The 24,623-nt window shown below is 49.9% G+C and overlaps 1 protein-coding gene and 1 long non-coding RNA gene across 4 annotated transcripts in view; one reads left to right on the plus strand and one right to left on the minus strand.

Moving 5' to 3' along the window:
* LOC107992718 (uncharacterized) overlaps positions 1-24,623 on the minus strand; it is a 196,033-nt gene that overhangs the window by 65,371 nt on the left and 106,039 nt on the right. The gene's annotated exons all lie outside the window — the stretch shown is intronic.
* LOC133667075 (uncharacterized) overlaps positions 10,481-24,623 on the plus strand; it is a 93,753-nt gene continuing 79,610 nt past the window's right edge. Inside the window, exon 1 of the long non-coding RNA XR_009832212.1 lies at positions 10,481-10,783. This is a non-coding gene — a long non-coding RNA (uncharacterized LOC133667075). The remainder of the gene's footprint in view (positions 10,784-24,623) is intronic.

The following is a 24,623-nucleotide window of genomic DNA, read 5'->3' on the forward strand; positions in this document are numbered from 1 at the left end:
CCCCACTCCCTATTTAACGTGACACGATACTAATATGTCCTCGGGCCGCGACGTCGGCCGGTGTCTTTGAAGGCTTTCGCGTAATAAATTAATCTATTAGCGCCGCGCCCGTCCAACGCCGCATTCGCCGTGCACGGGGATAAAAGAGGTAAGGAGGGAAGGGTCGATAAGGGAGGAGGGGGAGGCCGAGGCGAGGATCGCTGTAATCTCCAATTAGGCCCAAATTGATTAGCCCGGATTACCACCGTCCTGCTCGCTTTCGACCCAAACGCTCGTCGGTGATGGCTCATCCTCCCCTCATCCGCGTACTTTTCTTTTCTTTTACTACCGAAATTATTCATGCCCCATCGAAACTCGTATAAATATCGAGTAGGACGAAAAAATTAATTGTCAACAATGTTGGTTAAACGTCGAATTTATTTTGATAGTTTACTCTGATATTCGAAGCAAAAGAAAAGAAAAAGAAGAAGAAGAAAAAATGAACGAGTCGAGATAAATTTATATCGACGATCGTTCGCAATAAACTATCGCCTATACGCTACTGACTGATCGCTCATTTGCGAAGAGAAAAAAAAAAGAAGAAGGATTTATCTAGAAGCGAGCAATAATCGAGCGTTCGAGTAATATCGACAAACGCGTGGAACGGGACATACTTCAAAAGCGACAGCTTACAACGATCGACCATTAAACGAGGATCAACCGCTCCGTGACAAGCCGCGACTCGATAAACAATAAAGTGGAAAAGGTGGTGGGCGTGTATTTTATATGGGCCCGTAATAAAATAGACGGGAGTGAGAAAGGCGTATTGCCGTGATCTCGACGACTCTCGACTCGATTCGATGTTTCTGGATCGGGCGTTGTTTCGTTGGATGAAAATCGCGAGGCACAAACCGACCGATCGCCGTCGGGCGTAAATTCGTTGTTATCGCCGTTATTACATCGCCGAGACAAAATGGGTTAATTAGTTATGGCCGAGCGAGTCTCGTCCACCACGAAGCGTGCCCCTTCGCTCTCCACTCTAAGCCCGGGATCCGACGCTGGTACTACACCCGCCCACGCGTCGAGAAAAATCATTCCGAGTGATGGATCGCGCCGATACTCGAAATCTAGGCTCGCGGAATTCAGCAACGGGATATCGAAGTTCGATACGGCTCGACCTAAAAGATTTATCGAGTTTACGGGGAATTAATCGTCCCACGCGGTTTCGATTCGTTTCTTAAAGTCGCGGATATTTCGTATTCTTTCCATAACCGGGAAGATTCGCAATTTCATAACGCGTATACGAGGAGGAATGTTGAAAAGTTTTACACCAACGATTTCGATCGCTTCCAAGAATGATTTCTCTTTTTTCTTTGATCGACTTTTTACGAGGTGGCAAAAAATAAGTATTTCCGTCCAATTTCCATTCCTCGTTCCGTGTAAGATAGATACTCGGGAGCGAAAAGACGGTAGGAGGAAGGCAGGGAGAAGATTAATACCAACAACTTCCTGTTTGTATCTCTCGAATCACGGCTAATTATCGCCGTGGTCGGCGAAAATTCAGCCGCAACCTTTCGCTCATCGTTTTGCGATCCTAGAGCGGTTTTCTCCAGATCTCCGCCGATTCTGGCTCGTGACTTGGTCCTCGTTCCAATCTTAATTGCCCGAATTAGTCAGAAGCTTGACTAATGGCGCGGTTTATATTCATCGAGGGTAGAGAGAGGGTGGTGGGCAAGAAGAGAGCGAGAAAGGGGGTGGGGAGGCGGGTGGATACAAGCAATTTGTCGTGGACAGAGGCGAAGCTTCTCGGAAACTGGTTGGAACACATCGGAAGATCCGCAAGATCTCGGCGATGATTCACGTTGAATTAGTGGGTACACACCCACTGTACGCCTCGTAATTCTAACGTTAATTGTTCGAGATCGCGATGGCCGAGGAAATCTCGAGAGCGAAATTAGAAATAGGTCGATTCCAAACTACTTCTGCTCATATTTTCGAGCAAGTTGATCTCTCCCTTCATCTTGAGTAAATCATTCCATTCTAATATCCTATCTCTATCGTCGAGCTTATCATCACCCCCTCCCTCTCAAATTAACAATACTTTCGTACACTATCGTGCATAAATCTCTTAGCCTCTTCAAAGAGGCTCGACCAATCATTCGCGCCTTCTCCAGCGAATAGAAAAAATATCAACCGTGTTTAAGAGCAATCGAGTTAAATTCCGTGGAGAAAAGAAATCATGGAGTTTCCGGAAAGAGGCGCGGCGGGCAAGAATAAGGCGAAGAGAAGAATAAGGAGAGAGGCCCCCGGTATTCGAGGGGGCTGGCCGGTCAGGTGAGCCGAGGCGCCCGGAGCGCCGCTGATCACTTTGACCCACGACCCCATCAATCATCGCCAAATCATACACCACTTATCTCGACGCGGCGCGGCACGAAAGCGGTGCACGTTCTCCACGTAATGCACGTAACAGCGCGTGCACACGCTCCCCTCTCTCTCTCTCTCTCTCTCCCTCTGGTTCGCGCGCCACCCTGCATCAGCAGCGTTTTCCTCTTACGCCCACTCCAACCCTCCCCTTATTATCCCCTCCTCGCCCTCCATTTCGACACGCCGTTGATCACGCGTGCTCGTTATCGGATTACGAGCAAAGCCTCGTGACCGTGGCGCATCGTTCGAGATCGATGTTTGGGAATATCGGTCGATAATTGAAATTGTCGATCGTACTTTACGCCAACGATATTGATAGCTTCCAGCGTGGATCCGTTTTTTCTTTCTCAGACGTGGTTTACGAGCAGGTCGAGTCGACGAGCGAGGTGAAAAGAGTGACGAAACGCAAGGGAAAAAAGAGAAGGGGATTTTTCTTCAATTTCGATTCTTATTTCGCCCCTTTTCAGAAGCGAGTACAAGTTTTTCTTAGATTCTTTTAATCGGAGATGAGCGAGGAATATGTTATTACGTTGATGAAATCTACTCTTCCCGGTATATACACATGTGCACCTATCTCATCGTATAATTTTTCTTTCTTTCTAATCGTTCCAGGTATAACCTGGGTACAATGTCGTAAGAGACTCGGGAGATTTTCTGTAATTATACGTTCCCGATGATAGAAGAAGTATTCACACGTGGTTGGGAAATCTTTTTAAATGCAGGCGTCGCCGAATCGAAAGTAACGTTCGAAATCAAGGCTCCGGGAGTAAAAATCAACAAATAAATCGTTCGTAAACGAGGCGCGTGCATCTGAAATTATACACGCCTCTCGCCTTTTAATGCCCGTTTTTGCGGCGCCTACCGATAACGACATCGAGTTAATAAGAGAAAATATGAAATTGGCACTGTTCCCAGTCTCTCCACACGCGTTTACGCAACCTAAATCTACGTTACGATAAAAATCTTTTAACGCGCATAAATCTTCCTATGCGATTTCTGCTCTTTACGTCCTCCGTGCGTGCATCATAGATCGAAAATCACTCGCCGACACCGTCCGTCCGATCGCATCTAATCGAAAGGACGGTTGGTCGAAACGACCGACCGGTCCGCAAAAATGCATTTGGAATCGAGGCTGATCAGAGATCGGAGGGAGAAGGAGACTTGGCCGAATACCCGGCCCGCTGCCATCTCTCGCGAGCACTCCACTCCCTGAACTTGTTCATCAGATTCAAAGCGAGGCGTGCTCTCGATGGCTGTCACTGTTCCTTTCTGAGGGGCCTGAGAAAAATCGTGGCGTGTATCGATTCGGCGGGTCGAGACGCATCTATGCGTCCATCACCGACGGACACTTAACATCGTTTCCTTTCTTCCTTCTCTCTTCCTTTTTTTTTTTCTTATTCGCTTTAAAATACATTTCTCCGATCGGTGCGTTGATTTACATGCGAATACCGGGCGTTAACAGACGCTTCTTCGGTTACCAACTACCATCTCTCTCTTCCTTTCTACCGTATTCTTTCTATCGGACCTGTCACAGCAACCTCTCCTTCGACCATCTTTCGCTAGACCATTAACCTTCGTCTACTCGAAAGGGTCTGGCTTCTTCCTCCTCCTCGCCTCGCTCTTTTTCCCCTTTTCCTCCCTTTTCCAGTCCCCGTAATCGCGGACGTTGATGAACAAACCGAGTTAATCGAGCCACCATTACTCGACGGACGAGATTCGAAATTAGACGCGCGCCCGTGGACAAAAGAGAAAGACCTCCCCTCTCCCCTCCTCCTCTCTCCACGGGAAGGAATTTCTAATACCGATAAAAGGAGCAGTTCCTTTATGCAAATACACCTTAATACGAGGCTGAGTGATCGAGCACCCTAGTTAGCTTCGATTTCTGCTCAACAGCTTGACAGCACTAATGAGTCGTCGAGATCGTGGGTCCCGGTAACAGTCGAGTTTGAAGGGGGCCGAGATAAAGAAGAAAAGGGGGAAGGAAGGAAGAAAGGAAGGAAGGAAGGAGCACACGATCCTCTCTTCCTAGTATTTTTTCTTCGACTATTTACCCCAACGAAGGACAAGAAAATAATAACACGAATACTTGTTGAAAGAGATAAGATAGAATTTCGTAATCGCGTACAACTGCGAAGAGCAGGGAGGATTCACAGATCCACAGAAGGGGCGGTGGACGATAATAAATATCTTTATGCAAACCTGGCTAATAAACATTGTCTCCTCATGATCGAGGATCTTGGAGGAAGAGTGGTGCAGGCTGGCAGCACTAATGAGTTCCCGTGGAAGCGAAGAGATCGACTTTGGGATCCCGGGAATGGAAGGGAGGGAAGGAAGGGGGAAAAAGAGTGGAATCGAGGGGGGAGGGGGACTCGGACCGATTTGTTAAGATATCCGAGGCCGGCTCGCGGCCGTTCCGTGAGGAATGCTGAAAGTACGCGGCCACGGCAAGGAGACGTATTACGTACACCGGCTCGGTCCCAATTAAAAGTTTATCGGGGGCCGGGGACCCCGCCTACCGAGATCTACGGTTTCTAATTATCGGGTAAAACATTATTCCCCCTCCCGCCGCCGATAAAAGCAGCCAGCGATCCGTTGGGCCCGCGCCAAAAACGTATATTTAGGCGCGGGACACCTAACGCTCGATATTAATAACTCGATATCGCTTAAAATATCGCGCAACAAGACTCCGTCTGTCGTCTCCCTATTATTTTTCCTCCGCCCGCCGATCTCTTCCTTTTTTTTTTTTTTTAATAATATATTCTTTGTATCATATCATCAATAGACGGAGGTTCCTCGTTTTTCGACCTCGGAAGGAAGAAACGTCGCGAGAAACCTAGTCGTCGATTATCTTCCTTCTTATCGTTCTCGTAAACTTTCTTCGCGAAGAAGAACACGTTCGAAGAACGGGGAGAGGAAGAGTGAAGAAAAATCGTCGAGTCGATGATCGTGCGTAATATTTGTAATAGCAATTTGGACGCTGCGGCTAAGCGAGAGCCGCGGGTACGAGATGGGGGCAGAGAGGTAGGAAAGGAAGAGGCGGAGGAAGGAAGGGGAGGAGGACGAGGTCCAGGCTGAAATTTCCGCATTGCATTCCCATGAGATTCGCCCTCCTCGCCGCCCATCCTCCACCTTCATCGTCCTCTTCTCCCTGTCGGCCCCCTCGCTCGATCCGCGTCAGGGTGGAGCGAGCAATGATTCGTAAAGTGGCACGCCGTGTAACCAGACGCGCTCGCCACTTCGTATCTTTCGATTGCTCTCTTCTTTCTTCTTTACTCTCCTTTCTTCGTTGGCAACACCGGCCAAAACTAACCGGGTAACGAGGTAACGAGGTTGCTATTTCTTTCCTCGCCCATTTTCCCCCCCAGTTTAAGATTTTTAGAGATCCGTCATTCTCCGCGGAATGGAGAAAGTGTTTCGCGTGACGAATCTCTCTCTCTCTTCCTCTCTCTTTCCATTTCTGATTCCGACAGCCACTTCAGGGTGTCAGGAATGCTCGACTCGGGGCATGGCATCCCGCGGAGTTGGCAGGCTCCCCCGTGTAAAGGTGTATTCATAACGCTCGCTATTTTCTAATGCATATAGGTATATCTCGTTTCCATCGAGGTAAATGGGAGGATTCTCGTTTGGATTCAGCTTCTGTTCCAATTCGAACGCAACTCGGGTCGATCCATGATCTACGTTCATATATTTTGTCAACGCATTCAGGTAATTAGGAATCTTTATATTTTTGGATACGAAGAATCTTTACTTTGGATTCTCATAAATCTTACGCAGGAGTCGACGCTTTTCTGCTGGAAAGCAAGCAAAGATCTACCATCATCTGTCGTGTCGAGTCGACAGGGGGCCATTTGAAAATGGAGAAGTCGATATATATATATACAGGGGCCGCGATTTAAGAGTTTTGAATGCGACTTAAGTAGCGAAGGCGGCAGGCGGGGGGTCGAACGAGGTGGCACTCGTGTGCGGCGGAGAACAAATTGGAGCACTCGAAGACAGCCGGGTGCCATTCAGATAGACATCGACACGAATCCGCGCTTCCAGCAGCGAGGATGACGGCGGAAACCGTGCGCGTAGCCAAACGGCATCGCGCTAAACGCCCTCGTTATCTCGCCCCGATAAACGATCGATACGCGGGATCAAGATCGATACCGATGTATCATATACAAACAGCCCCGGGGCCAATATGCTCGATAACATCGCTACAACCATTTCTTTTCCTTTCGTTCATTCTTTCTTTCTTTCTTTCTTTAAAGCGTACTCGATCCAGAAGTCATAAGATTTTGATTTTTTTCGAATAACGAAAACGATCGACGCGTACGATAGCACGAATGATCGATCGCTCGCATCCTGGACAACAACACGCGATGGTGAACGCAAGTGGCGAATATCTGATTTATATTCCATCTCAAATAAATCCGAGGAAATCGAGAAGGTACAGTTTCTTTTCGATTAAATAAAAGCGACCAGCCTTCCAAAGTACTCGAAATACTTTGTACGAAAGTTCACACGTGCAAATCATTCCCTTGCGTAACAGGTATTCCATATTACCAATTATCACCCGGTATATATATATATATATATAAATCGAGTGACGAAAGAAGAAAGCACATTACGCATGATTGATTTAGCACTGGATCGAATAAACGTCGAGCCCGTCGATATATCACAACGGTGCAATAAATAATAATAGCCGTACCGTGACGCGGGCTCGGCGAAGGCGTCCAAGCACGATCATCGAGTGCTTTTCACCAGGCCGATAAAAAATAAACGGCTGGCAGCGTATTATATCCACGATGGAGCGGAGTGTAAGGTGGTCGATGTGCGCGCGCAGAGAGAGAGAGAGAGAAAGAGAGAAAAGAAGTCTCGGAAACGCGCGAAACGATACGTCGTCGTCGAAGCGACGCCCGATTGTATGCAAATCGTGGATGTTTACGGAAAATCGAGCGGATTCCTTCGTTGGCCGCGAATTAAGAAACGTTAAGAAGGTTCGTTGGAATTAATTACGAATATCTTGCTAGATCGGGCGGAGAGGAAAAACGTGTATCGCGGCGTTCCTCTTCCTCCTGATCGCGGGAAAAAATCGTCACCTGGTTTCTCGCGTGCGTGGAATGCCGGAAAAGGGATCCATGGATCATTGTTTTTGCGGCGGGACGGATGGACGGGAGAGGGCATAAATCCCTCGAGAGAGATTTCATTGAACGTAATTGGATCGCGGCCAATCGGCGTGGTCGCTCGCAAACTTTCCCCCCCTCGTCAAAAATTGAATGGCGGCCAGAAATCTCGGCTATCCTCCGTACACCCTCTCGTGATATTTTCATCTATACATAGAGCCGGCCGGATATTTAACCGATCCAGAATTTTTCCTTTTCTCACCTTTTCTCTCCCACTATCGATTATCGATAGCGAAGGAGAAAGGCGATTTCCGGGGGACCAAGCGTCGTGGACGGAGAAAGAAAGAGGCGAATTCTGTCTTCTCGGCGGCGATTCGATCTCGGTTCGGTAACGAGCTTCCGGCCGATTCTCGGCAGGTTCCTTGTAATTACAAACTGGTACCGTTTTCCCGTGGAACGGGCACGGTAAGCATCGGGAGCCGGTTATCACGGAGCTGTCTTGTTAGAACCGTATACATTTCCGATGATAACGATTCCGATTAAACCGGTGGAATTAATGGGCAACGGGCTGCCGGCCAGAGATAATCGCGCCGGAAAAACGCGTCGTCCCTTCCTCTTTCTCGCGCCGCGTCAACGTTCCTTCCGTTTCCGCCGCCGATTCGCGCCTTAATTCGGATAATTCGACGACGATTCCGTCTTCATCTTACGACTAGCTCGGGAAATAAATTTTGGGACAAGAAGGGAGGGTGGGGGGAGCGAAAGAAGCGGGAGAATTTCGGAAGATGGGAAACGTGGTGTGGGCGCGAGGTAAGCGGCGCCTAATGCGGACGGGGAAAAATTTATTCGTCGGGAGCGGCGAAGAATTATGGCTCGGGGAAGAAGATAAATTCATCGGTGCACGAAACGGCTCATGGCGCGGCCGATTGTCCATGCCAATTAGGTTAGGATCCGAATAGCGTAACGGAGCTGGCGCCGCGCCTAATAATCGCGTTATTAATGAGCGCTACGTGCGCTTGCCGTACACTGGCGCGCTCCAACGTCCTCTCTCCTCGCCACCACTCGCCCGCCCCTTTCAATTTTCGAACGCGTTCGAAAAAATGCGCGATTGAAAGTGTGTAGAGAGAGAGACGGTAAATATTCAAACAGTTCGAATCGCGTAATTACGCGTCGTTTCGCGAATACGACAATTTTTTCGATGAGATCGATGGAAAAATTCGATCGGTACTCGAGTAAATCGCCCGCTTATCTTCAAAATCGCTTTCCAATTCAAGGCTTATCCCCCTTACATCATATCCGTTAACATACACTATCCATCCAACAAAGTTATCTCTACGACTCTCTACGCAATCGTGAACAAAGCGTTATGGTCGACAGTCGGAGATTTCGAGTGAAAATCCTTCCATTCTCTTGAGCACGCGCAACGATTGGAATCCTGTTAGAATCTTTCGAATTGAACGATAAGCGGGATCCTCCTCCTCCACCGATCGATCACTTTCACGATTTGTTTCTAGCTACACGAGCGGTGGAGCGAAACGAGGGACGGATCGGAGGTGAGGATCGGTTCGCAAACACTTGTTCGGGCCGCGCGCAACTGCGGGGAGTTAAGTGGAAATTAAATTCTCCGGTTGCATCGATACCGGAATTATGAAACGATCGTATAAATTGGATATTCTTATCGTGGTCGCGTTTCCGAGATAGCCGCGCCGCGTGTAATGAACGCGGCGCAGGTGCACCGCCGCGAGTGCACATAGTCGGCGGGGAAGACGGAATGATAATTTTCCTCGTAACTCCGCAGTCATCGGCCGCGCCAATCGCTCACCGGAATTGCTCCCACTGTCAGAATTATGTCCCGGGGCCGGCGTAATTGACCAGCTGCTTTGACTACTGAATTTTATTAACGTGGCGTAGCGGGGGGAAGGTGAGGCTCGAAGAATTCCCTCAATGGATTGGGCATCGACCCTCGATAAGTCAATTCGGAACGCGGGTTTCAGACGCCACATTCGCGGCATGTAACATGATAATCCCGCTCCGCTTTCTTCTCTATCCGCTCGACGTTAGAAGGTCCGGATCATCGTTATTATATATGGTAATTTATCGCTTCCTCGATAAACGAAAGGAGCGTGTATACTTTGATAGTTGAAGATGATCGGGTACGATGCATTTCTTTCCTTTTTCCTTTTTCCCGCCCGTATATATCGCGTATATCGTGTCGATTATACGGCGATGTCGCGTGTCGTGCGCAAGCTACTTCGACTCGCCACGATGCAACGACGTCTCTATCGATCGCGTAGATAATTAAAAATTCGCTCGATCGTTTGGGGAGGTCGGAAGAAATATAGTGGAATGCGAAAGAAGATACACGCGCTCGTGACCTCTCGCCACGGTTAATCCACAGCTCGAGGCGCGAGCACGCGGCATTAAGGTTAAACGACGCGTGATTACAGGTGTATGTACGATGTCCATTCCTTCTCGCCTCTGCTCGCGGCCAATTTTATATATATATATATATATAATAAAAACGATCGTCCTGCGCTCTAGGATCTTTCCCCTCCAAGCGCCCTCTGTCTCTCTAGGGCGGCAATTTTTTAATTGGGCGAAATTACAAGGCGCGGAGGGCGTGTTTTCGAAGCGAACGCGCACGGTACCCTTCCAGACATTTACGTATTTACCGTTAACCGGGCCGAGGAGACGGTTAATTATCCCGTTCAAGGCGGAGGTGAAAAGTTTTAGTCGGCTTTCTCTCGCGCGTGTATACGATACAGGAGGGAAAGAATATATAACGGAAGCGGCGAGGCGTTACCTCGGGTTAGTACTTGGCGGGGCTGCAATTCCCCTCTCGCGAAATTGCGCTCGTAAAAGCGCATATTTTTTCGAAAAACGGGGCGGCGGCGATCCTGGAGGCGATCGCGTGATCGACACCCCGCGTTTCCCCTTCTTCTCTGGCCGCCGTGCAGCCGTGGCACGACTGTGTCGCCGCACGGCGCAACGCGACGCGACGTTTCGTTTCGTTTCGTTTCGTTTCGTTTCGTTTCGTTTCATTTCGTTTCGTTTCGTTTCGTTCCGTTTCGTTCGACCGAAGCGGTGCTGCTTCGACGAGGGGCCGCGGGGGGAAGCAGCGTTTTCTACCGCGTCTACGTGTTTTCGGTGTAATAAATAAGATTGTTACAAGAAGACAGGAAACTAATTTCACGGATAGAGACGGCGAGAGTTGGCGAAGGGTCGTCCAGTTGGCCACTTTTACTCCGTCTTTCCTATTGGTAAATATAATTGTACGAGTTAGTTGATTTGTTGCCGATTGTTAAAGAATTTAACGACGGAAACGTTGTTTTTCAACGCGTTTTCAATTTTCACCGCGTTTGACCGCGTCCCTTGGTCGAAGGTTCTCTCTCGCGAAATTCATGGCAAATAATACTATTATAAGCTTCATTACGCGTGCATTTCTTCCTTTTCTCTCTCTCTCTCTCTTCCTTTTTTTCAATTTCAATTTTCAATTTATGTATACACGCGGATCGTACACCGATCGAAACGCGGGGAATCGAGAGGCTTCCTTTTCGAAAGGAGAAATTTTATAACCTCGATCGAAGAAAAATCGTTATCACATTTTCCGATTCCCATTTAACTTTTCCATCGCGGGGTCATCGTGATACGCTCGCGGCCGAACGAGAGAGACTATCCCGTAACGCAACGTGACTGACGTTTCTCTCGATTTGGAAATTTCTCGCTTTCCTCCCGATTCCTTAAACGGTCGTCGTATCCATTATCCTCCATCCCGTTATCACGCATCGCGGTCTCGTGCTCGATGGACACGCTAATCGCAATCGTGGAATCCTTCGGAGGATGGATCCTCCGTCCATCAATTTACGCGAAAATGTTGGCAGAGCTGCGTTACTTTACCTATCTCGCTTTTCGAACGATACACCTGCGCGCCCGATCTCTGCACCGGAATTTTTGAAAAAGAAAAGAAGAAGGAGAAGCGAAAACCTCGATATTCGAGAAAGAATATATTCCCAGGGATTTTTAACCAGAGCAGAATTTATCGTATTTATCGGGATTGCTGTGCAAACACAGATACAATATCCGGAACACAACAATATCGTTCTGATATATCGAGCGGGCACAGTGTCGGCAGTGTTGGTGGGGGGGGAGGGGAGGCGAGCGAACGAGCGAAACGAGGAGGAATCGTGGCGACTCGGTGCCGCCGGAAAAAAATCCCCCTTATTTGCACCTTTCTGCTTGCACGTGGATTAACCCGTCTATCGGCTCTTTCATTCACCCGTCGATTATCGAAGCGGGCACAATAGCCCCTGTATACCATCACCTACTGGGGCTCGATTCAATCCCGCAAAGTCCAGGCTTATCTTCAACCTTTACCTTCCCACGCGTATCAATCCGCGATACCGTTTCGAGCGCGAGACGTGGAAAATCCGCTCGCGTATCGCGCGGATCCATTATTAGCGGTTCCCTAGCTCCCTCGAGAAGTATCTTTTCTCCCGTTCGATAAAAAGTTTGCCACTTCTCTTCCAAAATACTCTTCGTCCGATAATAGATCAGATTCATGATTGTTTCTTAATTGCAATCCCCGGAGTTTTCTGTACAAAAAGAAATAATAATAAGAATAATTTACAAGAAAATATCGAATTTAATTTATCGAAAAGTTGTTGTAGTAATATAAATCTTAATACTTAGCTTGACCGAATGTGAGCAAAAATTCAGGGGGGAGAAGAAGAGAAACGTTATCGGTTGTATAAATTCGAAGCGACGAGTGCACACGAAAAATGCCAAAAAGTTGTCGCCCCGAGCACGTATCATCTTTCCGGATCGGGAACCGAATCTAAGCCGGGGATCGTTTTCGACTCGGTCCACGTTTAACGAATGGAACGAGGAGAGGGTGGCGAACGTAAAGGGTGGTCCGATTCGCGGGATCGGGGATTTGCGGAGACGTGAAATACGTGAGCGGGGCCAAAAAAGTGAAACCACCACTGGCGTTCATTCGTACGTCGGATTAAGACGTTTCGATTTCGCGGGAGGGAAACGTCTATGGCGTAGAAAGAAGTGGCATAAAGTGTAAAAGGAGGTATAAAGTATATATAAAGATCCAGGGGACGGGAAGAGGAAAAAGAGTATAGAGAGAGAGAGAGAGAGAGGAGGAAGAGGAGTGATCGTGATCGTATGGCAATCGACCGAGTGCCAGATTAGTATCAGAACCGAAAAGCTTGATGGGAATTAAGACGACGGCGGCCGTGGCAAGGCGGTAATGCATCGAACCGATTCCGTCTCTTGCATCCGTGCGAGAGGGAAGGGAGAAAAGAAAGAAAAGAAGCGTCTCCTTTTATCCTTGTAGATACGCGTATTGGCTCGCCTCGAAAGATTCTCGATTTTTATATTCATTCGCCTTTTTCCCTCGAGTATGACGCTACTTTTTAAAAAATTTGTCGAAAAACGCGTTAGAGCAGTTGCAGGGAATTCGATCGAGGAAAGCCGATTTTTCCCATCCGAAACCGTGCTCGCGTTATCCGGGATCGCGAGGGAAGAAGAACTTGCGTACTTTATGCTCCGTAATTATTATCATCACGCGCCATCTAATAACACGATGCTCTCGGTGTGTGTACTTTAACAACACATCGTTCCCCGAACGCCAGAAATTGGCCCGGTCTCCCCTCCCCGCGGCCGACGAGTTATCGTGGCCCGAATCTGGGCGAAAGAAGGCGCGCATCTTTGGCCACGCGTGCCGGCGCACGGATTCAGAGCGAAATTCGACGCGTTCGTCGATCGAGCCGCGTAGGAGTCTCTCGGTTCCGAGATCTCGAGGACCGGTTTCGAAGCGTCGTCGCAACGTTACGCGTGCCACCGCGGAATCTCGTGTCGCCAACAATACGCGGAAATTATGCGCGCGGCGGGACAGTTTGCGAAGGAGTTTATGACGAAACGAGTCGCGCCGCGCCTTCCACCCGATTCGATAAGTGGCGGCTACCGCCATTTTATCCCGGATCGTTGCCAGGAAAAACGCGCCCAGTGACCGTCGTCCACATCCCTCGACGCGTCGAGGGCGTCGCCTCGAGAGTGCGTAAATCAAGCGAGCGTAAATCGGCGTCGCGCGCTACCTACCCTTTCGTGTAGGAGAAACAGCAGCGCCGTGCCTATATTCTCCGCGTTTTTTGCCGCGAGCTATCTAGGCGCAAAAAAGGGACGCAGGCCAGACAATCGCCTTGCTCGCCCACGCGAGGCCAACACCTACAAGCGCGCAGGATCGCTTCGTGTCACCGGCGCATTTATCCACTCCCCGCCGGCTACGATTTTGATAATTGGACGTTTATCCGGGATCACGTCGCTCCGCGCAACTTACGAGGGTGTAATATTGATTTAGCGCACGGTTTCCAGGAAGCAGGTTCGAGTATCGTGACCGGGCTACCGGGATATGCCTTGGACAGTCCCCTCCAGCAGCTGGATTTGCACGCGCGAGCTTCCAATTTTCCATTTCCATCGATTCCGCCGGGTTTGCGTTTCAATAATTGGAAAATTTGAAAGAATCCGTTCACGCGGAATTCTTTTAAATCTCGAGTCGCGTTAGACGATTTCATTATATATGGTTCGGTCGTCCAATTCAAAAAAAAGGCAACAAACAGTACGAATAATAATTTGCATTAGTTCTGTAACCTCTCGATCTGTGCTCGTTTCCAAAATTAAATTTGGTAGAGACTGTTTGAACGGAGGGAAATGATCGTGCGGAATTTTGACGATCCTTTTCTGTGCGAGGATATGGAAGAAGGGAAGAGGAGAATTGTAGACGCGTGTAGATAATTTGCGATCACGATCGCGGTGGCGTGTTGGAGAAGGAAGGCCTCGACTGTCGAAAGTCGTAATGTACCGCGAAACACGTGTTTACCGGCATTTTATTGTTGTAACGCGGCGAGCGCTGAATATGCAAATGAAGAGGCACGAAGAGGCGACGACGATCCTCTTCGTTCACCCGTCGAGCAACCGCGATCTTTGATTTTATTTTCGCCGCCTTCTTTCTTCGATCCCTTCGCGATCGGTTATACCCGAGTCGTTCTTATCTTCTCTCGCCATTTTCTCTCGTCGCTCGCATCGCCGTTTTTCCATTTTATCGTTCGCACGTACGCACACGCGCGCGCTTAACGGTCCGCTTAGCGGCGACCTTAATGAACCGACCCCGTTAAACGTGTTTTTTCTCCACGCGCCAACCATCGTTCCTTTTCTTTTCTCCTTTTTCCCTTCCTTTTTTCCCCTCCCCGCCCATGTTTTTTCGCGCGTTAACGGCCCTCGTTTGCGGCGATAATTCATTCACGAAACGATCGAGACCGGGTTGCTCAACGAGATCGAGACAACGCGGTCGAACAACCGCGTTCGATCCGGCTGTTATTAAGCGGTTTCTCTCGCCAAATCGATCCAACAGGGATATTATATTTCACGTATAGTTGGTTTATGTCGGATAATTGCTTATGATTGTGAAAATTGTTCACGGAGTTGTTTATGCCACACTTTCTTCCAATTTACGTCGCGCTTGTCCATCCGTTGCAAAAATCCTCGGCAAATTGCCGCCAATGACCGCCAATCATCGCTACTTGTTTATCGCGCGCGACACGACTAACTGGGGCAGGATTATAAATCCCGCATGGAGGTTTTAAAAATCGTCATTTCTCCTCTTTCCAATCTATCCAACAAAAGACGAAAGAAAGGGAAAAAATCGAAAGAGGAGAGTTTCGACAACCGTAGCGTATCATCAAGGGAGACGAAAGTGCAGGCGATGCCTGGAACGATGCAACCCCGATGCGCGGATCGAAATTTCAGGTTTCTCGGATAATTTTCGTCCTTCGCATTAAAAAGTACACGTTGAGGGTACCGCCACCGTGCAATCTTCGCGTTGAAATTAGGTAAGCAGATTATAAACAATTAGCTCGATTTCTACGTGCCGTTCGATCCGCGCACGAACGAGGATAAAAGCACCGGTAAAATTCGGCTACCGGTCGTCGTTGCTTGATTTTTAGCAGAGCCGGTGGTCGTCGGGGCTCCACCAATGATAGATGCGCATCGTTTTACGCGACGTATCATTACCAACCCTGCACGCGTGTACTTACGACCCCATCCCCCCGTACGCGCCTCGCCTTTATTTGAATAAAATTATTTCGAGGATCGAACGTATAACGAATTACATTGCTTAATCACAGTGATTCCCCCGTGTAATTTCACGTTGGTTCGAGTCGGGTAGCCCGCTTTGTCGGTTAATTCCCCAGTTTTTCAGTTTCGCTCCTCGATCTGTCTAACCACGCGTTTATTAAACGCCTCTTCTATCGTTCGATCCAAAAAGTTCAACGGATTGGAAAGGAATTTAACATCTTTGCTCCACCACCAGCCTTTTTTCTCCATCTCGTGCAAAACAACAACGAGGTAATACGAGTACAACTGGCGAAAAATCGAGGGAAAGGACGACGAGTTGCTTCGACGTTTTAAGGGAGGGAAAGAAAGAATCACCGAGCCTCTGTTCCATTCGAATCGAAGAAACTTGGCGCATGGAAAATTCCATCCAAGTAAGCATCATACCCTCGAGAGATAGAACGGCGGGAGAAAACTTTACGACCGGTTCGAAGGATATTGGAACGCGTACGAAAGCGCTCGCGTATCTTTCGCTTATTATTATTTTCGTAGCGAAGGTTGAAAGTATCGAGGGAGTCGACGTGTAAACCGTCGTCGCGTACGGGTGCAAATTCGATGTCGCGGGTTCAAGGGACAATTTTCGAGAGATGAAGATTCGATAAAGGAAAGGAGGAGGAGGAGGAGGAGGACGTTAGCCGAAAAACAGGCGGCTGGACCGAGGCGGTTGGCGGAGCGAATTGGTAGGGAGACGCAGAGAGAGAAGCGGGCGAAAGAGGACGGGAAGAGGGGACTTACGCTGATAAACACGTGTAGCTTTTAGCGAGGCATCCCGAAGATCGTATCTCCGGTAAAATATGCCCTCCGAGGACAATATTAACTGCTTGCTGCTTCTGCGCCCTATCCTTGGCCCCGTGCGACATCGACAACCGCGCCCCATTCGCGTTGCACGCGTCAACCCTCCCGGATTCTTCGGACGGAAGTGAATTATCGCCCCCCTCCACATCCTTCCAACGTGCCGGTAATTAAGCGGCTTTAATTATTATTATGCGCCGCACGCGGGTGGCGGCGCCGCGCGCGCTTTACGACCCTCGCGCGCCGCGTGCTTTCCACCTTCCTGCCGCGGCCGCGCTATTATTTTTAACACGGGTGAAAAACTACCGGGGGGAATGCGCGGCCGAGTGGACAGGGGAGGGAGAGGAATTTCCACTTCTTCTAGGCGGACACTTTTTACGCGAGTCGAGGGGGATCGGAATTTTCGGGAGGGTGAACGTCCTCCTGCGCCTCCCCCACTCCGTGTCGCGGCAATCGGGCGGGCTCGGCGAATGATCGTTTCCGAGAAAGCGGGCTACGCTTCTGCCGAACGTGACGAGATGGGAGATAGGGGAGCCGGGAGCCGGAAGGGAATAAAAAGCGCAAAGAGGGCAACGAGAGGCAGCAGGTTGAGGCGACAAGGGGGAAGGGTGTCGTTCGCCGAGATAAGCTCGCCCCCGCGCCCCAAAGTAAGAAGTAACAGCGACAACCGGCCTGATCCTGCCCACCGATTGCACCGCGAGGTGAAACTTTATCGACGCCTCACCACCTCGACGAGAGAAGAGAAGAAGTCATCCAACCCGACCCGCTCCTCCATCTCTCTCTCTCTCTACCTCCCCGTTTCGACGTTTCTTTTTTCTCTCTCTCTCTCCGCCTCTCTTTCTCTCTCGCCATCTCGGATCCGCGGCGTTGCATTAATAAGCGCGTATCGAGCGTTCATCTATGGAATTTCGCGTACGCGACGATGACGTACGGACCCGTTCCAGCTTACTGATGTCATTGCACGGCGCCGCCATAAGTTGCGGGCCGTACGCTCGTTTCTTTGGCCGGTGTACGCCGGGAATGCCAGCCGATTATGCCCGCTGATATCGAGCCGGTAGCGCGGGGCCGAAAAGGGAGACCCTTGGAGAGAATCGAAAGCATTCGCGCGCGGATAACGCGAGAAAAATAATCGTGTGCTCGCCACCTTCCTTCCCTCTCTTACCAACTTTCGAGGATCTCTCTCTCTCTTTGTCAGTGTCCAACAGCTCGTCCGATATTCAGTGACGGGAGCAAAATTTAACAGCTCCAAGTTACGAATAACTTACGAAAATCAGTTTAATAATTCATCGTTCGAAACGTGTAACGATATTCGTGGTTTTATATATATATATATATATATATATATAAGCGATTAATAATAGCCACGAATATATTCCAGCGTTTTAACAATTAGCGGGAAAACCGGGTCACTGTACCCGAAATACCCTGCTGAGAATTAATAAAATATATATAAATACCTATTCGGATTCGCTTGGAATAGCGTGAATCCGCTACCTTTTTACCCAGCGATTCAACGGTGGTGTTGGATGCGGTGATTTTTACGGGAGGGAGGCCGAAGCTTCTTTCCCTCCCGCGGAAAAGGAAGAGCCGCGTCTAGAAACGAAGAGAAGATACGAAGGCTGAAAGTCGTTCCCCCTCGCCGGGGTTTTATAGTCGAGTTCATCGTCGAGTGGCAGGTGGAGGCGTATATGTACGTGTTCGCGCGTACCGCAGGGAAGAAAAAAGGGCAGGGGGAGGGGGAATGGAAAAAGCGGAGAAGCGGTTTATACCGCGCGCGCACACGGACATAGGGAGGCAATGGGATTGCGCTCTCACGACGACGAAGACGACGACGACGACGACGACGATGATGACCGAGCATGAGTCTGCTTCTTTTATACGCGTTCATAATTGAGATAATCTTTATCGAGCGAGAGAAGGACCGCCGGTATGTGGATTTTTCCGATCGGCCACTTCCTCCGCCACTTCTCGGCCCGTTATGCGCCGGTGACGACCCTAGCCTATTTATTCGCGCGAGTCTTCGTTCTTCGACCCGCCCTGCCTTTCCCCTTCGTTCATTTCGGGATCAATTTTTGATTTCCCGACGATCTCATCGAGATACTTCGAATATTCGTACTTGTTCGAGTTTCTTTATGCATCGATCCATTTAATTTAACGACACGAACTTTGTTTCATCCTATTTCGAGCGATGGCTTACTCCTAATTATCACCGACGAGTTTGTCGTTGAATCTCAAACTCATACCGGGAAAAAAACTTGGAAAAACTGTCCATCGTGTACGTATGTCGCGACTTTACGATTAATTTTTACGTTTTCCTGTCGCGTCTCGGTCGTAAATAAAGAGAGACACATTGGAAGAGACCGAGTATTTGAATTTTGCACGAGGATCGTTCCGATCCATCGCTGCCTCGTAGGATAGATGCAGTTCGTATAGGCAAGGCAAAGGACTCGAAGGCAGCTGCCTCCGGAGATGCGACGTGGCTCCTGTACGCGCGGTCGAACCAGCAACTCTCATTCGACATCGACGATGCGTCCGCTCGAAACTCGTCGCGGGAACTCGCCGATAAAAATCTCTTACGAGAAACGACGCTCACACTTGGATCGAATCGAACTGGGAGCGGAATTCGTTCGAGACGTCTCTCGTCGACTTCGGCTTCGAATTCGAACTAAACGGCCGAGACTCGACGCCTCGTACTCGGAGAAAGAAAATTGGTCCTCCCTAAACTCGAGCTCGATTTTCGTCCAATTGCACCGGCCGATTGCGAGCGGCGATCGAAACAATCGGACGGCATGAGAACCACGATGATTGGACCCAATTACAGGTGGCGCGGGCGTGCTCAGGACGTTCTCGTGTCCCTGTCCTCCTCTCTCCTTTCCTCGAGGCCGTAAGGTCCGCCTATGCCGTGTACGAGGCCGCATGTTTCTCGGCAGGTGTATACACGCATTTCCCTTTCCTCGCCCCATCCCAACCGGCTCGCTCGACGACACACCCCACCCATCCCCCGATGCTTCACCTTCGCCACCTTCGCCTTTCTCCACCGCCCGCGCCGAAGGAAATTAAACCCCACTTAAGCGCGCTGATTATCGTTGTCACGTACTCTCCTCGCGTCGTTTCTCCGCGAGCGGTCCGAGAAACGAGCTTGGCCCGCCGCAAAAACCCGGCCGAGGCAGAGTGGCGACGCGCAAAAAGCAAGAAGGAAGGAAGCGGAGGAAGAAAGAACGGGAGGACGATGCGCGCCCGCCCGTTTCTCTTCGTCAGGCCGGAATGATTTCGCGAAGAAGGAACGCCGAATTTTCCTAGGAACGCGAGTTAAATTGGAAATTGAAAAAGAAAGGATAGATTCCATCCTCTCCTCCTCCTTCTACTTCGTCTCTTCCTTCTCGGTCGATTTGCAGCCGCTTCCTCGGTTTGATTCGAGCATTCGACTCGACTAATTTTACCCGGAGATTGCGCGTTCCACGCGCTCCGTCCACCGCTTTCGAATATTAGATTCCGTCTTTCTGGCGCGGGTTACCGATTCGACTCGCGTCTCCCCGCATCTCGACCGTGCGTTCAATCCTGCTCCCTCTATCGGACGCATTCGGACGCACGAATCCGTCAATCTCTTCCGTTTTTTCTTTCCTTCCTCCGCGAGTTCCCGTGAAATTGCGAATTCACGTAAAGATTCCATCGTGGAAAAAGGGAATCGCGTCACGATCGTGCATAGGTCAGCTCGCAACGGATACGTAGTTGAGGACGCGGATCGAAGAAACGGAGAATTCCTCGTTGCTGTTCGTGCACGAGCGTTATCGATAGAAGTGCACGAGTGAAAAGTAAGAAATAAACTGTGACGAGACGAAAGGAGAACGGATCGAAGCTCGAACTCGCGCGCCAACGAGTTACAGCGGTCTTAAATCACGGCCACGGTGAGATTAATTGGTCCATTGGTTGGACGGGAGGGGGACGAAAAAGCGCGAAAAAGAAGCACGAGGCGAATCGACGCGTAAAGAGCGAAAAAGAAAAGAAAAGGAAGGGAAAGGAGCAAAGCGAAAAAAAGAAGTCGGAAACGGGGAAAACGACGAGGGGAGAAGCGTATCGAGGTGGATTTCGCTATAATGAATTCCACCCTCAATGGGTAATCACGGGTCTCGCTCGATTACCCGTCTCTCCCTCTCGGCCACGATGGGAGGGGAGCAGGGTGGCTCTGGTTCGGGGCCCTGGAATAGCACTTAGGTCCCTATACGTGGCTCGGATGATACCCTACAAGGTAGCAGGAACGGCAGCCGACGCTGGCGGCGTGGTAATGTTTTAGCGCACGGAGGCGGAGGCGTGCTCTGGTAGTTAGCTTCGCTCGCCCCGTATATATATATATATATAGGAATATATATATATACAAATATATATATATATACATTCGTCGAGAGCGTTGTTGTTGTTGTTGTTGCCGTTGTAGCTGATGCAGTCGACGCATCCAACGTGCACGCTATCATTAGGAGAGGCAAGAATGAGGGGACGGTAGGAGAATGGATGAGATGGACGTTCTTCCCCCCTTTTTGCCTCTCCTCTTTCCTCTTCACGCAGCGGGTCCTCTGCCGTTTCTGCTGCCGTTGTTGCACCACGCCACCGCAGAGGAACGCCGAGTCGGTAGCCGAGTCGCGCCTCGGGCTACGGCTCTTTTATATGTGGAGCAACCACCATCTCCTCCGCCCGTCCCCCCCGCCACGGCGTCGTCGCGTTACTCCCTTCTTTTCTTCCTCTTTTCTTCTCCGCTCCCTCGAGCCTCGAACGAACCAACGTTTCGAGAAACGCCGAACTCTAGCCAACCCGCTCGTAACGGAACGGGGACGTATTCCCATTCTCGATCGCGCCTCCCTTTCCATCCTCGCGCTTCCACCGAACCTATTACATCTTTTAATCGATTTTACGATAAATAAGCTCGAAGCAAGCCTCCCTCTCCGAAGGAGGGTCGCGATCTCGATTAAACGTAAATCCTAATCACCCGGTTACGTGCCGATTTCGCATCCCGAGCTGATTACAGGTGGGATGGTTCTTTCTTGTTCTTTTTTTCTTTTCGCGTCGAGGGATGCGTGGGCTCGACGCGAGGATCGAGGGAAACGGAAAGAGCCGCGGTTACCCGCAACAGCCGGATCGTTGGCCCTCTCGTGTGCCTGGCTATCCTCGGAGAGCGCAAATATCCCGTTTTAAAGTCGTCGTTTGCATATTGCGCCTCGAGGCGGCGCGTTTTCGGCTCGGCCAATAACGGTGGCCTGCCACTTTCCACCTCGCTCTTCCTTCTCTCTCTCTCTCTCTCTCTCTCCCTCCGCGTCCTCTTCCACTTCTTGGTTTTCGCGGCGCACACGTGTGCTCGATCACGCGCATGCCTCCAGGAGCATTATTCCCGAGCGACGATTTCTCGAAGCGCGCGCGCGCGCGCGCGAAACCGGAGGGATCCGACGATTCCCGGAGAGAGAGCCGGTCGATCATCCTCGATCACGCACGTCGGGCCTCGCCGCTCATTCCCCCGATCACCCAGGGCGTTCCCTCGGTCATTCACGCGATTTCCATTCATCTAGACACCGTGGCCAGACACCGCGCGCCTCCCCTTCCTCGCCGTAGTTACGCGCGCGTTTGCCATCGAATACGTTTGTTTACGACGCGCGCGTACGAGCGAACCGAGAGAGAGGAGAGGCGTACGAGTCTTCTTATCTTATGGAGGGCGAACAAGTGCTCCGCGCGGAAATAAAAATATTCCTATCCTTGGTAAGAAATTGGACGATAAATAACGATTCGGTTATTATGCGCGATCCATCCGTTTAACAGCCGCGGCTTAACGTTTCCTCCGCGCCGATGCCTACCATGCGGCATATTTCAGGATTAACCCGCGATGAACTTTTCTCCCCGATCGGTACAGCGAACGGTGTTCGTTCATAAATCCGTTTCTAAGAGCGCCACGTCCATATGGCGTCCCTTGCCGCCGCTGGTTCATCCTCCTCCGTGGAAAAGTTTGAAAAATTCTCGTTTCCAACGTTTCCTCCCGAAATCGCTCCATTCGAGGATTCGTTGTTAACCGAAACGAAAGGTGGAACCGTTGCAGGCATCCGTCACGCGATGCCGCGTTCGTTCTCGCATCCTTGACGAAACAAGGTCGCTCGAGCTGATCGCCTCGTCGAAGCCGCCGTTTCTCCACTCGGCCCGCAGTTTGTCTTCCAATTCGGGTTTTAGCCCGAATAGGCGGGATAAAAACGCGTACGGATCGAGGACACGATTCACCGATCCGCGCGCAGCGGATTCCATATTCTCGTTATAATTCACTTCGCGACACGCGACGAGCAGGCTTTTAGCCGCGATAATAGATTTATCGGCGGATCTCGAGTCCCGAGTATAATGGACGTTAAGAATAGACGTTGGCATGGCCTTCCCGATTCAACCGTTATTCCCAACAATGTCAGTTAACTCGCTTCGCTTCCACTCGATATCCTAAAACGAATACGTATCCATTACTCTTCTTTCCTGCCCTCCAATCAGATACCAACTTTTCTCGCTCCGATTTCGAAACCGCGTTCCAAAATGTGGCATTAAGCCGTAAATTTCCATCCGGCTACCGGTATCTCGGTAATCGACGGCCTCGCGCTGTCATTACGCTTACTCCGTCCCATAAATTACTTTACTGCGGCGTGAAGACGGTTTTTCGGAGCGCGATGATTCGCGCGCAACACGCGATCGACTTTCTTCCTGCGAAATTTCGCGATCGTCCTGCGCGTGATAATTATCCTCGAGAAGTGCGCAGCTTCCACCGCTCGATTGCGCGCAATCGACACACCCCTTCTCGCTACCCTTTTCCTGCCGTGACGCGAGATATGAAAAAGACAAACGCTCGATCAACGTTGCGATGGAGCCAACTGTTCCGATTGCGAGAAACGAGAGAGAGAGAGAGCGGTGGAGAGATACAAGGACGGAACAATTTGGCCGGACTGCGAGAGGGGATTAAAAGTCGAACGGGCGAGTCGTCGGTTCGAGCGTTGCTTTTTAATGACCGTCAACCCTTCTCGATGTCGGGAACGTACGAGTGGGCGTGACTGGGGGCAATTTGGGAAAAACGTAATTTAGCGGGCGTGGCCCACCGCACGCAAGGTGCAACGAAAATGAGATTTTTTATCGTACGTCATCGCGGCGCGAGGAAGACGGGGCGACCTCTGCGCCCCCTTTTCTAATCTTCTGGTCGCCATTTTGGTGGAAATTCCAACGAACGTTTCGTGTGGAGATCGTCGACGAATATTCGCCTCGTTTTTCCTTTTCCTCGTCTCCCTTAAGAAATTTGGAATTTTTCCTCGATCGGGGGAACAACAAATTGCGGAGACGTTAATCCATGCAATTTGACACAACGTATTCTTTTCGCTCCAATTAGCGGACGTGTAATCGCGGCTCGGTGGTAGGTAATTTGTGCGTTTCGAATTTCTCTTCTGAAGCGCGATGATTGACGTGAAAGAGATCGCGCTTCAACCGGCGTGAACTTTTTTACGTTTTCAAACTGGTTAACACGTGCTAATTGGCGTCCGCATTGACGGAAAGGCTTTCACTCCGTCATCGACCGACATCCATTCTGTCGGATTCGTGTAATTAAAACCTCGGCGTGAACTGGAAAGAAATCTTAGCAGAATAAAAACTATACATGTATATACACACCATGTATATATCGATTTATTACGTGTCAAACGATCGCATTAATCTTGATATCTGGATCATCGTACGCACACCGTTCGACTAGTAAAAAATTGTTACACACTTTATACACTGTTGCGTATAATCGAGCACGCATCGATCCACGATTCGGAGTGAATTTATCCCCTTTTTCAAACTGCTTGCAACGATCGATCGATCATATCTCCTCGCGGAGCAATACAAATTTCAGAATTACTTATAAAGTCACTTCTGAGAAAAATTTCACGCTTAGACTCCGACTCTAGAATCCCACCAATGATTCCAATCGCTCTTTTTCTTCCACCGTCGTTTTCGTTACCGCTCCATCCGGGACGCGTTCCAACTAACGCGCGCAACAACACTTTCACAGGAATCGCACCTGTCCAGAGCGCCGTCCGAGCCTTAAAACCTGTCGGCGGGATTCATACCGGCTCGGATTGATATATCTCTCCGCTGCCCGCGAATACT

Source organism: Apis cerana, linkage group LG1 (genome assembly GCF_029169275.1).
Source record: "Apis cerana isolate GH-2021 linkage group LG1, AcerK_1.0, whole genome shotgun sequence".
NCBI classification, from domain to species: Eukaryota; Metazoa; Arthropoda; class Insecta; order Hymenoptera; family Apidae; genus Apis; species Apis cerana.